The 15,216-nt window shown below is 43.4% G+C and overlaps 1 protein-coding gene across 3 annotated transcripts in view; it reads left to right on the forward strand.

Annotated features, from left to right (window-relative positions):
- CFAP61 (cilia and flagella associated protein 61) overlaps positions 1-15,216 on the forward strand; it is a 1,725,308-nt gene that overhangs the window by 1,295,470 nt on the left and 414,622 nt on the right. The window lies entirely within an intron of this gene.

The following is a 15,216-nucleotide window of genomic DNA, read 5'->3' on the forward strand; positions in this document are numbered from 1 at the left end:
CAGAACCTGGTCAGAGCCCCACAAGTCACCCCATCTTGGATTCCCCTGGGTCTCTAGTTTTCAAAAATGCACAGGTTTGGTAGGTTTCCCTAGGTGCCGGCTGAGCTAGAGGCCAAAATCTACAGGTAGGCACTTTGCAAAAAACACCTCTGTTTTCTTTAAAAAAATTTGATGTGTCCACGTTGTGTTTTGGGGCATATTCGGTCGCGGGCGCCAGGCCTATCCACACAAGTGAGGTATCATTTTTATTGGGATACTTGGGGAAACGCTGGGTGGAAGGACATTTGAGGCTCCTCTCTGATTCCAGAACTTTCTGTCACCGAAATGTGAGGAAAACGTGTTTTTTGTTGGCCAAATTTTGAGGTTTGCAAAGGATTCTGGGTAACAGAACCTGGTCAGAGCCCCACAAGTCACCCCATCTTGGATTCCCCTAGGTCTCTAGTTTTCAAACATGCACAGGTTTGGTAGGTTTCCCTAGGTGCCGGCTGAGCTAGAGGCCAAAATCTACAGGTAGGCACTTTGCAAAAAACACCTCTGTTTTCTTTAAAAAAATGTGATGTGTCCACATTGTGTTTTGGGGCATTTCCTGTCGCGGGCGCCAGGCCTACCCACACAGATGAGGTATCATTTTTATCGGGAGACTTGGGGGAACGCTATGCGGAAGGTTATTTGAGGCTCCTCTCTGATTCCAGAACTTTCTGTCACCGAAATGTGAGGAAAATGTGTTTTTTTTTGTCAAATTTTGAGTTTTGCAAAGGATTCTGGGTAACAGAACCTGGTCAGAGCCCCACAAGTCACCCCATCCTGGATTCCCCTAGGTCTCTAAGTTTTCAAAAATGCACAGGTTTGGTAGGTTTCCCTAGGTGCCGGCTGAGCTAGAGGCCAAAATCTACAGGTAGGCACTTTGCAAAAAACACCTCTGTTTTTTTTCAAAAAATGTGATGTGTCCACGTTGCGTTTTGGGGCATTTCCTGTTGTGGGCGCTAGGCCTACCCACACAAGTGAGGTATCATTTTTATTGGAAGACTTGGGGGAACATAGATTAGCAAAACAAATGTTATTGCCCCTTGTCTTTCTCTACATTTTTTCCTTCCAAATATAAGAGAGTGTGTAAAAAAGACATCTATTTGAGAAATGCCCTGTAATTCACATGCTAGTATGGTCACCCCGGAATTCAGAGATGTGCAAATAACCACTGCTCCTCAACACCTTATCTTGTGCCCTTTTTGGAAATACAAAGGTTTTCTTGATAGCTGTTTTTCACTCTTTATATTTCAGCAAATGAATTGCTGTATACCCAGTATAGAATGAAAATGCACTGCAGGGTGCAGCTCATTTATTGGCTCTGGGTACCTAGGGTTCTTGATGAACCTACAAGCCCTATATATCCCCGCAACCAGAAGAGTCCAGCAGACGTAACGGTATATTGCGTTCAAAAATCTGACATTGCAGGAAAAAGTTACAGAGTAAAACGTAGAGAAAATTGCAGATATTTTCACCTCAATTTCAATATTTAGTTTTTTTCAGTTGTTATTTTCCGTAGGAAACCCTTGTAGGATCTACATAAATTACCCCTTGCTGAATTCAGATTTTTGTCTACTTTTCAGAAATGTTGCGGTTTCTGGGATCCAGCATTGGTTTCATGCCCATTTCTGTCACTGACTGGAAGGAGGCTGAAAGCACAAAAAATCGTAAAAATGGGGTATGTCCCAGTAAAATGCCAAAATTGTGTTGAAAAATTGGGTTTTCTGATTCAAGTCTGCCTGTTCCTGAAAGCTAGGAAGCTGGTGATTTTAGCACTGCAAACCCTTTGTTGATGCCATTTTCAGGGGAAAAAACACAAGCCTTCTTCTGCAGCCCCTTTTTCCAGTTTAAAAAAAAAAATAACTAAATTGTCACTGTATTTTGGCTAATTTCCTGGCCTCCTTCTGGGGAACCCACAAAGTCTAGAATCCCTAGGATGTTGGAAAAAAAGGACGCAAATTTGGCATGGGTAGCTTATGTGAACAATAAGTTATGAGGTCCTAAGCGTGAACTGCCCCAAATAGCCAAAAAAAGGCTTGGCACCTGAGGGGGAAAAGGCCTGGCAGCGAAGGGGTTAAGAATCAAAAAGTGAAAGAAAAAGAAAAATAGATTTAACTATGCAGACAAAAATAATCTTAATTTTTCTTTTCAATTGTTTACGGCCTCTTTCAGACTTCTTCAGAACTTTGTCATAAATCGGTTTAGCAGCTTTCTCAAAATCAGTTTAATGTCTCTTAGTAGATTATAATCTGCTGATCGCTAATTATTACTTCCTGTGTATAATGTATCTCTTGTTCAATTGCTAATGTGATTTCAAAACTTAGTTGAACATAGATTTCAAGTTCCAAAATGTAGAACTGGATTTTCATGATCAAAACAAAAGGACATAAACTTGTGCTCCCATTCATCAGCTGTGAGGTATGCCCATTCAGGACCTCTGTATCTTTGACTTGCAACTCCTTCTTTTTGATCTTCAATCTCCACTTGTTTCTTCATCACTCAAATCTGTTCTTTTTTTGTTTCTGCTTCCTCATTTATGCTTAACAGTACATCAAGAACTTTTTCAACTGTGTGCAAAGTAGGCCATTTATATCCTTTCATAGTTTTTTTAGACAATGATGGAAAAACTGAACATAGCATTCTTTTTGGTTCAGCAGTATTTTGATATGCACTTCTTTGACTTGCTTCACCTGCACCATTAGCCACTTCAGGAGGAGTCAAATCTGCATGACTTTGATTCACCTCAACTCCACTTTCGGCTTCTTCTGGAAACATGATGTGCTTTATCCCTTTTTCCCAATCGTCTGCTCCTGGGGAGTCCTCCTTAGACTTGACTCACCTGCTACATGAGATTCTGATTCTGCTGATAGATGAGTATCCGAATTGTCCTCTATTTCAACTCTTAGAGGGGTACCTGAATCACCAGTTTGCACTGTCTTTACTTTTGCAGTCTCTTGCTCTGTTTTTGTCACTTGTTCTTCTTGAGACTGTATTTCTTCAGATAATGCTTTCAGCAGCACTGGATCTTCTTCCAGAGGATAGGACACTTTGCAAGTATGGCTTGCATGGACTCAGTTAGAAACTGCACCACACTTCACAGCAGTCGTTGTTACTAGGATAACCTGGTAGGACCCCTTCCCCCTAGGCTCCAACCAAGTCTTTTGCACGTGTCTTGATCACCACCGAATCACCGGCCTGATGACTGTGACACTGGTCCTGGGATAGTGGCACGACTGTTGCTTCTACCTGGTGAAAAAAAGAGCGAAACACATAGCTAGACCCTTGCAGTAATCCAGCACCAAGTTATCCTTATTTGCAAGAACGGCTGGCAGTCCCATTGCTCTGCCTATCAGGATCTTGTGGGGAGAGATTCCAGTCTTTCTGTCAGGTGTATTTCGCATGTTCATCAGAACCAAAGGCAAAGCATAAGGCCATTTCAGATTTATGGATGCACACATTTTTGCCAGTCGAGCTTTGTTCAACTAATCCAGAAGCTTCAGGACGGTATCTGCAATCCAGCTTCTGCTCAGTGTTTAAAACTGTACATAGTAATTTAATCACCTTGTTATTGAAGTGACTTCCTCTGTCTGATTCTAAAGAGGCCAGAAAACCAAAACGTGGGATCAACTCTTTAAGCAACAGCTTTGCTAATGTGAGGCTATCATTTCTAAGTGTGGGGCAGGCTTCAATCCAGTGACTAAATATAGAATCACTAACTCGTATCTCAGAACACCACACACAGGCATTTCAATTAAATCCATTTGCAGTCTGTTAAATGGACACCTGCCCTTCCAATGTGACTCAAATTAACAATAGTTCTCTTTCCCGCTTTCATTTGTTGACATGTAATGCAGCTATGGCAGATTGTTTCAGGAACCTGTTTAAACTTTGGATTGAACCAGAATTGTTTAAATGTTCGCATCATTGCATCTTTGCTAACGTGTGTTTGACCATGGTAGTATCTTGCCATTTGCGTCAGTAGACAGTTTGGCAAAACTACCTGCCCTTCATTTGAAACCCAGATTTAATCAATTACTCTTTGATTGCAACCTAACTTTATCCAGCTTTTCTTTTCATCTTTTGGAACCTCATCTTGGGGTCTCTTCATCTCCTCCCAAGTGTTAATCAACATGTAACTTTGACTTGTCTCATCAGCATTTATTGCGCCTGCATTTTTCCATCCTCCTTTAAAAGTGACACAATTTAATGCACAGAAATGAGCAAGCTAATCCGCATAGGAATTTCCCATGGAGATGAAATTGCTTTTTCTCTGATGAGCACTGCACTTAATTTCAGCAATCTTTTCAGGTAGTTGAGGGCTTTTAACAAATCATGAATTCTATCACTGTTTATGATTGGTGAGCCAGAGTGGTCATGAACCATCTCTGGGACCCTAACTGGCCAAAGTCGTGTACAAAACCAAATCCAAACTGACTTGCTGTAAAATCGTAGTCTTAAATTGTACAGAAATACAGCATGCTCTAGTAAGAGCCACCAATTCAGCCACTGTGTAGGAAATAATTATTGAAGACATGAACCTCCGAGTACACCAGAAATTGTGCACACAGCATATCCAGATTTCAGGGTTCCCGCCTTATGTCTCAAACAGGAACCATCAACAAAAATTATTTGAACATTTTTCTCTAACGGAGTGTCCTGAATATCAGGTCTGGGTATGATGCACATTTCAGTAACCTTTAAGCAGTCGTGTTCAACTTCTTTTACATTCTCATTTTCAACATTGTCTGCTGGAAACAAGTTTGCTGGTTTAAGCACAGTGCATCTTTTTAAAGTGACATTTGGTGAACCTAAAATCAGCAATTCATATTTTGTCAATCTGGCATTTGTCAAGTACTGAGTCGTGGCCCTGATAAGCAAGACCGCCACTGAATGAGGGACCAGTACAGTTAAAGAATGTCCCATCACAATGCACTCACTCTGAGTGAGATTCAATCCAACCGCCGCCACATTTTTTTTAAACAGCCGGGCAAAGCTGTAGCAACAGGGTCCAAAGTAGCTGAAAAATATGCTATAGGATGGTTTACTCCACCATGTACCTGTGTTGGGACAGAAATTGCACAACACTTGCGTTCATGACAAAACAATACAAATGGTTTTGTGTAGTGAGGCATTCCCAGAGATGGTGCTCTGCACAGACTCTCTCTTAGTTCAGTAAAAGCTTTCATGCAAGCTTCACCAAAGGGGACAGGATCAGCAATGTCTTTGTAGGTCTGTCTCTGCAATGGCTTTGAAATAACAGAAAAAGTAGGAATCCATTTGCAACAGTAACTCACCATACCCAAAAACTTCCTGACATCTTTTTGAGTACCAGGAGGGATCATTTCCAAATAGCTGTAACTCTTTATCTGGGTACCTTTCTTACGCCTTTCTCTGTTTGATGTCCTAAGTATTTTACTTCTTTCTGACAACACTGTCATTTTGCTGGGGACACTTAATGACCATTTCCACCCTAATGATTCAATAAGGCAGTAGTATCATGCCTGCATTCTTCCTGTGTCTTTGAAGCAACCAATAGATCATCAATGTACTGAACTAATTTTGATTGGAAAGGCATTTCCAATGATTCCAAATTATTTTTCAACACCGGAATAAATATTGATGGAAATTCTGAAAACCCTTGTGGGATCCTGCACCAGCAATACACCCGATTACAGAATTTAAAAAGGAAAATAAATTGGCTATCCTCATGTAGAGGCACTGAGACAAATGCTTGTGAAAAGTCCACTACCTGCATCACATGGAATGTGGAACAAAATCACTGCTGAATTGGGTACCACTGGACAACATTTGACCAGTCTCATTCGTTTTTCTCAAATCTTGAACAGCGCGAAATTTCCCACTTGGTTTTTGCAAACATAGACTAGGCGAATTACATGGGCTGCTCAGTACTTCTTTTAAAACTTCCTGCTTAACAAAATCTCCAATTACAGGCGTAACGCCTTCAATTACATCTGGTGCCATATGAAATTGTAGAGGTTTTGGAAAAACAGCATTAGGTTTAACTATGATTTTGACTGGTTCAACTCCTTTAATTAGAGCAATATCTTTCCCAGAAAGAACCCAAATTTTAAAAGTAACTGTCAGTTGGCAGGTCTTGTACTGTAAATGCCGAATAAAAAAGTAATCAGTGTGGATTCTTCATTAACTGAATTAGTCAGTTGGTATGAATGATGCATCATCATCATCATCACTGTTTGTCTGGATGTTAATTACTTCATTTGCACAGGTAATCAAACATCTTGTTTTGCACAACAGATCTCTTCCCAAAAGGGAAACTGGACTTGAGTCACAGACTACAAAGTTGTATAAATCTTCAAAGGTACTGATTCTAACAGGAATCGCTTTAGTCATTGGGTTTGTCAGGAATTGATTTGCTACTACTACAACCTGTACTGTTTTCCAAGAAAGTGGCACATTGGGAACTGATGCAGTTCTGGCAGTAGAATGTGTAGCTCCTGTGTCAACCAAAAATGAGACTTGAAGACCCATTACTGTTCCATATACATAAGGGCCCTTCTAATCCACTTCTAATGAAGCTGCTAAAACACAATCTTCTTCATCTGAACTGTCACTCCTTAATTCATCACTCAATTTATCCTCACTGTAAAGAGTGAATTGTTGAACCATCTGATTATTTTGACTTAATCTTTGACCCGTTTCTGTTGAGGAACCATCACCTGCTGCTGTGCCATTGGAGCTTGAGGTATCTACATTTGTTGTGGCATCATTTGCATTTGTGGCTGCATTTGTTGTTGTGGTACCTGAAAACATGGCACCTGCATCTGCTGTTGGGAAATTTGCATTTGCTGAGGAATCTGTATTTGATTATTCATGTTCTGGACATTTAAGTTAGGATTCCACATTCTCGGTCCTCTCATATTTGAAAAGGATTGTTTTTATTAATCTGCACAACACTTTCCTGCACCATCATTGGACACTCCTGTTTCCAATGCCCGGGACCCCCCAAGCGTAAAAAGGTAACATCTTTTTCATTGTCTACATCTCCCCTGAATTAACATTAGTATTCAAATCGACACCAACACGATTTTCATTTCCAACACCACCATGTCCTTTGCCTCTCGCCTGACCCTGATTCTGAATCACCTGCATGTTCCCCTGTTGTGAAAACATTCTTTGCGTTCCTTATTGCACTGCTTTAATCCCCATTACCATTGCCTTTTCTTTCAATTTTTTTTTGCTTTATTTCAATCTCATCACTACAATTTTTAGCAAACTGTAATACTTCATCAATTGTTTTTGCTTGCCAGCAAATCAAATGACTCTTAATCATGTGGTCAGTGTCCGGTCTCAATCCTTCAACAAATCTGAATACAAAATGAATCATGTCTTTAGGTTCAATTGTTTCTGTGCCACTGTAATGTTTAAACACCTGTAACAACTTTTCATAATATGCATCTATTTGATTATTTTGCTTCCTGTGCTATCCTATCTGTTATTTGCCAGTCAGTGCTTTTAGGGGAAATTCTGGTTTTCAAAAATTCAATCACATTGTAATAGCGTTTCATTACATCAGGAGACGAAGCACCTGTAATGGGTCTCGTACGGGTCTCTTGTTGGCCAGTCAACATTTCTTTTGCATTTAACCCATATATCAGCTGAGGCTACCATTTCTAACATTTAATTAAATCCTCCCACAGACATTTTGCGAGTTTCACACACCTATCTGTCTGCTGGTACCATTCCACTGGCTTCTCTCTCAATCTCAGGTAATCATTTGTGAATGACAAAATAGCACTCCTGCTCTAAGGAGCATGAACATAATTCCCTCCAGTAATTCCTCTCATTGGGGACATCTTTACTAGACTATCAATCTGCTGTGTGTCAGCAGAGTTAGAATTTGCAGAATCTTTTCTTCTGATCCCTTTTCTTTACCCATCTGCCTCCCCATTTATCTAATGCTTGCATACTTTGGAATAATTCCTTAATATGAATTTTCATTCCGGGTAATCTCATTTTTTCAATGTCTTTTGAATAAAATTTTAATCTGTAATTCCTTTTCAATGGTTTTGATTTCTCAATATCTACTTCATATTGCCCTGCAAGTTCTGATGTGGCAATTCTGAACTATTTGTAACATCTTTACACATGAAGTGTAACTCATCCTCATTATATAAGTCAATCCTAGTTAATTCAAGTGTTCCATCAATCATTTAATTTAAATCTAATTTAATCTTGCCTGATTCAGTGATTTTCCTCCTTAAACAACCATTTTTACTCCACTCATTTTCTCCAACCAGTCTGTTAACTGTTGAGCTGTTAACCCTTTCGCTGCCAGCCCCTTTTCCCCCTCAGGTGGCAGGCCTTTTTTTGGCTATTTGGGCAGTTCGCGCTTAGGCCCTCATAACGTTTTGTCCACTTAAGCTACCCACACCAAATTTGCATCCCTTTTTTTCCAACATCCTAGGGATTCTAGAGGTACCCAGAGTTTGTGGGTTCCCCTGAAGGAGATCAAGAATTTAGCCAAAATACAGCAAAAATTTCGTTGAAAAAAAAAAAAAATGGGGAAAAAAGGGCTGCAGAAGAAGGCTTGTGGTTTTTACCCTGAAAATGGCACCAAGAAAGGCTTTCAGGAACAGGCAGGCTTAAATCAGAAAAACAAATTTTTTAACACAATTTTGCCATTTTACTGGGACAAAACCCATTTTTACTATTTTTTGTGCTCTTAGCCTACTTCCAGTTAGTGACAGAAATGGGTGTGAAACCAATGCTGGATCCCGGAACGCTAAACATTTCTGAAAAGTAGCCAAAATTTGTGTAGATCCTACCAAGTTTTCCTACAGAAAAATAACAGTTAAAATAAAAAAAAAATGAAATTGAAGTGAAAAAAAAACAGCCATTTCTCTCCACGTTTTACTCTGTAACTTTGTCCTGCGATGTCAGATTTTTGAAAGCACGATACAGTTACGTCTGCTGGACCTTTCTGGTTGTGGGGATATATAAGGCTTGTGGGTTCATCAAGAGCCCTAGGTACCCAGAGCCAAAAAATTAGCTGCACCTTGCAATGGGTTTTCATTCTATACCAGGTATACAGCAGTTCATTTGCTGAAATATAAAGTGAAAAATAGGTATCAAGGAAACCTTTGTATTTCCAAAATGGGCACAAGATAAGGTGTTGAGAAGCAGTGGTTATTTGCACATCTCTGAATTCCGCGGTCCCCATACTAGCATGTGAATTACAGTACATTTCTTAAATAGACTTCTTTTTTACACACTGCCTTACATTTGGAAGGTAAAAATGTAGAGAAAGAAAAGAGGCAATAACACTTGTTCTTCTATTCTGTGTTCCCCCAAGTCTCCAGATAAAAATGGTACCTCACTTGCATGGGTAAGCCTAATGCCCGCAACAGGAAACACAACATGGACACATCACATTTTTAAATTTAAATCTGACGTGTTTTTTCACAAAGTGCATAGCTGTGGATTTTGGCCTCGAGCTCAGCCGGCACCTAGGGAAACCTACCAAACCGGTGCTGGAGGAAGTTTGCTCTGTATATACTGTCTCAAAGTGAGAGATAGTGTGCACAGAGTCCAAGGGTTCCCCTTAGAGGTTGATAGTGGCAAAATTAGATAATACTAATGCTCTATTTTATGGTAGTGTGGTCGAGCAGTAGGCTTATCAGAGGGTAGTGTTAAGCATTTGTTGTACACACAGACAATAAATGAGGAACCACACTAAAAGACTTAACTCCAGGCCAAAAGGTTTTATATAGAAAAATATCTGTTCTTAATTTATTTTTAGAACTACAAGATTTGAGGTAAGTACATAAAATACAAGGTACTTCATACAGGTAAGTAGAGAACTTTGATTTAAAACAGCAGTACACGCAGTTCTGGTTAAAATGGCAATAAGCTATTTTAAAAGTTAAGAGGACAAAGTGTAAAACTCAATAGTTCCTGGGGGAGGTGAGTTTGGTTAGGTTTCTCAGGTAAGTAAAGCACTTTCACAGTCAGTCTCCTGGGCATAGGCAGCCCACTGTTGAGAGTTTAAAGCAACCCCAAAGCCACAGCACCTGCAACACAGGGCTGGTCAGGTGCAGATCTCAAAGCACATAGGCGCCTATGAAGAACAGGGGTGCTCCTGTCCTAGTCTGCTTACATGTAAGTACCTGCGTCCTTGGGAAGCAGATCAGGGGGGGTTTGTAGAGCACTTGGGGGGACACACACAAGCCCACGAAACACACCCTCAGCGGCACAGGGGCAGCAGGATGCAGTAGGCAAAGTAGGCGTCGGGTTTGTTATAGGCAGCAATGGAGGGACCCAGAGGTCACTTTAGGCGATGCAGGCAGAACACAGGGGGACTTCTCGGCCCAGCCACCGACTGAGCTAGGATGAGGGCCGCCTGCTGGTCACTCCTGCACTGCTAGGTGGTTCCTCTCTTTGCTGGGGGCTGCGGGTGCAGTGCTTGGTCCAGGCATCAGGTTCCTTTGTTACCAGGCAGTCGCGGTCAGGGGGATCCTCTGGATCCTCTCTGCAGGTGTCGCTGTGGGAGTGTAGGGGGGTCGTTTCAAGGTGCCCATGTCATTGGAGTCACTTGGGAGTCCTCTCTGCGGTGTTGGTTGTCCTGGACTCGAGCTGGGGGCATCGGTGCAGAGTGTGAAGACTCACGCTTCTGGCGGGAAGTGTAGTCTCTTTAAAAGTTGCTTTAAAGTTGCAAAGTTATTGCAGTTTTTGAACAGTGCAACGGTTCTTGGGAGTTTCTTGGTCCTTTAGGGGCAGGGCAGTCCTTTGAGTCCTCAGAGGTCCCTGGTTCCGCTGGGTGTGTCTTTGAGTCTGGAAACAGGCCGGTAGGGCTGGGGCCAAGTCAGTTGGTGTCTCTGTCATCTCTGCCGGGCTTTCAGGTCAGCAGTCCTTCTTCTTTCTTCAGGTTGCAGGAATCTGATTTGCTGGGTTCAGGGCCGCCCCTAAATACTGAATTTAGGAGTGTGTTTAGGTCTGGGGGGCAATAGCCAATGGCTACTATCCTTGAGGGTGGCTACACCCTCCTTGTGCCTCCTTCCTGTGGGAAGGGGGGCACATCCCTATTCCCCCTACCCTCAGGGAGGGGGGAATCCTCCAAAACCAAGATGGAGGATTTCTAAAGGCAGGGGTCAGCTCAGCTCAGGGTACCTTAGGGGCTGTCCTGACTGGTTGGTGACTCCTCCAAAAGTGGGGCTGTGTCCAGGGGGCGGGCATCTCCACTAGCTGGGGTGCCCTGGGGCATTGTAACATGGAGCCTGAGCCCTTCAGGCTCACTGCTAGGTGTTACAGTTCCTGCAGGGGGGAGATGTGAAGCACCTCCACCCAGTGGAGGCTTTGTTTCTGGCCTCAGAGAGCACAAAGGCTTTCACGCCATCAGGTCAGAAACTCATCTCAGTGGCAGGCTAGTACAGACCAATCAGTCCTGCACTGAAGGATTGGGTAAAATACCGGGGGCATCTCTAAGATGCCCTCTGTGTGCATTTTTTAATAAATCCAGCACTGGAATCAGTGTGGGTTTATTATTCTGAGAAGTTTGATACCAAACTTCCCAGTGTTCAGTGTAGCCTATATGGAACTGTGGAGTTTGTTTTGACAAACTCCCGGCCATATACTTAATATGGCCACACTGTACTTACAATGTCTACGAATAGACTTAGACACTGTAGGGGGATACTACTCTTGCAGCTATGCGCTCACCTGTGGTATAGTGCACCCTGCCTTAGGGCTTTAAGGCCTTCTAGAGAGGTGACTTACCTATGCCATGCCACAGGCGGTATTATTTGTGCATGGCATCCTCAGGGGGATGCCATGTCGACTTTGCCTTTTTCTCCCCACCAACACACACAATCTGCAATGGCAGTGTGCATGTGTTAGGTGAGGGGTCCCTTAGGGTGGCACAAAACATGTAGCAGCCGATAGGGACCTTTCCTGGTCACAGGGCCTTTGATACCACTGGTACCTTTTACAAGGGACTTATCTGTGTGCCAGGGTTGTGCCAATTGTGGAAACAATGGTACATTTTTAGTGAAAGAACACTGTTGCTGGGGCCTGGTTAGCAGGGTCCCAGCACACTCCTTAGTCAAGTCAACATCAATATCAGGCAAAAAGTGGGGGGTAACCGCAACAGGGAGCCATTTTCCTACAGGTGCATTTTTAAAAACTAGACACCTAGGGGAATCCGGGATGGGGTGACTTGAGGGGCTCTCACCAGGTTCTGTTATCCAGAATCCTTTGCAAACCTAAAAATTTGGCCAAAAAAACACTTTCTTCACATTTCGGTGACAGAAAGTTCTGGAATCTCAGAGGAGCCACACATTTCCTTCCACCCAACATTCCCCCAAGACTCCTGATAAAAATGGCACCTCACTTGTGTGGGTAGGCTATTGCCCGCAAAAGGAAATGTCCCCAAAACACTATATGGACACATCAAGATTATCAAATAAAAAACTACCTGTTTTTGTGTTTGGGGGGGGATGGAGGGGGGAGGGCACCTGGGTTTTGGTCCTGGGCTCAGCAGTCATATAGGGAAACTTACCAAACCCAAACATTTCTGAAAACTAGACACCTGAGGGAGTCCAGGGAGGTGTGACTTGTGTGGATCCCCCAGTGTTTTCTTACCCAGAATGCTCAGCAAACCTCAAATGTAGCTAAAAAAAATCAAATTTTTCCTACATTTCTGTGTGGGATCACTGCACAGAGACACATTTCCTACCACCCAATGTTCCCCACAGTCTCACCTCACTTGTGTAGGTGGACCAAATGCCTGTGACAGGGAAGAGCCAAAAACATGTTGAATTGAATGGGAACCAAAGCGGGTCCAAAAGGGCAGTTTGAAGAAAAAGATTTTTAGGCTGACAAAGGGGGCAAAACTTTTATCGACATAGATGAGACAATGCTGGGTGGTAAGAATTTTGTGGATTCCTGTAGATTCTGGAAGGTTCCATCGCAAAAATGTGGGAAAATTTTAAATTTCCAGCAAAGTAAAGGTTTGCAGAGCGTTGTGGGTATGAAAATGGTGCGGGTGCATGTGATGCACACCACCCTGGACTCACCCAGTTATTTAGTTCTCAGATGTGTCTAGGTCTTGTGGATTTTTCAATATGGCAGCATTCTAAAGTCCAAAAAGTGCAGCCCTCACCATTCCAAGTGGGACTGTTTTGAGAGTTAGACAAGCTCTCATGGCCCAAATGTGAAACCAAAACCCAAAATAATCAAATGTCCTCTTGCTTGCTGTGGGATAAGATGTTCTAGTGTGCAGGGGAGAGCTGAAAGACTGTTACCCCCTTCAGTTGGGGTGGGGGTATAACCATGCCATACTGGTTGGTAGCCACCACCCACAATTTTTTATTTTTTTATATTCACTGGCATCTAGTAGTTTTTCTGCCCCCGGGGAGTGAATCGGGGGTAATTGCTCAATCTGCCCTCCGGTGGGCAGAACAACTTTGACCCCATTAATTTGAGGTGGGGGTATGGCCAACAGTAATGTGCCCCCATGGGGAGTGACCCTTGCCCAAGGGGCTGCCCCCCCCCCCCCCCCCCCAAACAAAACACATACATACACACACCAATCCCTGGTGCCTAACTGGTTAATAGAAATAGGCCGATGTTCCCCCAGTGTGCCCACACATCAACCGGACAAGAGCCGGGTGGCATCATTGCCTAGCAAGCCATTAGTTGCTCCTGACAATAGGCTCCTTCCCTCAGCCAGTCCACCCAACGAGGTGCTTGATTCCTTCCCCAGCACATAGCTATTCTGCGCTTTGCCAACACGAGCAGCAAGCCTAATAACTTCCTTAACCAAGGCTGAATCTCCTTTACGTAACCAGGAGTGTGAACTTGGGGGCGCATGGTGCTTTCATGCCAGTCATTTAATCAATTATATCCAGCACCTCACTCCAGAAGCCCTCCAACCTGCTGCAACTCTATGCCGAGGGCAGAAAATCTGACATCCGCTTTAATACCCATCTTCCAGAGACGCTTCGGTAAATTTAAGAATGTAAAATTAATTAAACGCAGTCTGTAATTAGGGAAAGATCTTGCATATGCGCACAACAGTAACGCAAGACATCATCTGGGAGGGCTTCACCTAGGTCCAACTCCCACTGCGTCCTGGCCTTGGGGACCGCAGAGGGGAGCGGTGGTCGGCATGCTAACATACAATCCAGTGACTAGCCTGCAGGACATTGGGGCCTTGTACAGTAATTCAAGCGCTTGGAATGTCGGTGGTGCAGAAGGGAATGCTGGGTAGCGCGCATGCACCTCCGCTTTAATCTGCAGGTATGTCAGGCAATACATGGCAGTATTGTATGGTTCGCAGTGTGCAGCTTCCGGGGAGATAAACAGGCTCGCCGGATACAGTGATCCCAGGGTTGTCAGCTGCATATTGCAGAGTTGCGCGCGGACCTCACCACCCTCCGCTATCTGCAGTCGCGAAAGATCACGGGTATCGAGGGTGCACATATTCTCCGAAGCCCCGGTCTGGTGAAACAGCGCTCGCCAGGATCACACTGTGCATGCCACCGTATCAATGCCCAACCTAATCCGCTTTGGTGGGTGGTATATAGCGCCTGAAAGCTTGCACTGCCATATAGAGTCATGATCCGGGGCCATATCTAATGGGGTGAATCCAGAAATGCACAAAGTGTGCCTGGGCACAATTGTAGTATAATTCCAGATCCGGGGCTGCCAGTCCTCCCCTTTTGAAGGGTTGAGTTTCATTTCCCATGAGATTCTGGGTTGCTTACCCACACTTGACCAACAATATAAGTAATGATCAGAGCTGCTTTAGGACGCTTGCTGTAAGAGTGAGGGGAATATTGATGAATAAAAATAAATATAAAAATTTGGGCAAGACTACCACCTTGGCAATTGCTATTAGGCCAGTCAACTAGAGCGGAAGGGAGCGCCAGTCAGCAATCTTGTCCTCCAGCCACCTAATTACCCTGCCATAATTTTCGGATCAGAGCTCATTCATCCCTCTGCTGAGCCAGATACCCAAGTAACGAACCGGCCCAGATGCCAGCGTAGGGGGCAGTCCGAGAGATGTGGGTTGTAACATTTGTTAGTGGAAATATCACCAACTTGGTCCAGTTTATTGTAATACCCGAAAAATTACCAAAGCGTTCAAACTCCTCTAAAATGGACTTGTGGATCTCGCACATACAGGGTGACATCATCAGCGTACATTGATAC

This window comes from Pleurodeles waltl, chromosome 5, assembly GCF_031143425.1.
Source record: "Pleurodeles waltl isolate 20211129_DDA chromosome 5, aPleWal1.hap1.20221129, whole genome shotgun sequence".
In the NCBI taxonomy this organism is placed as follows: Eukaryota; Metazoa; Chordata; class Amphibia; order Caudata; family Salamandridae; genus Pleurodeles; species Pleurodeles waltl.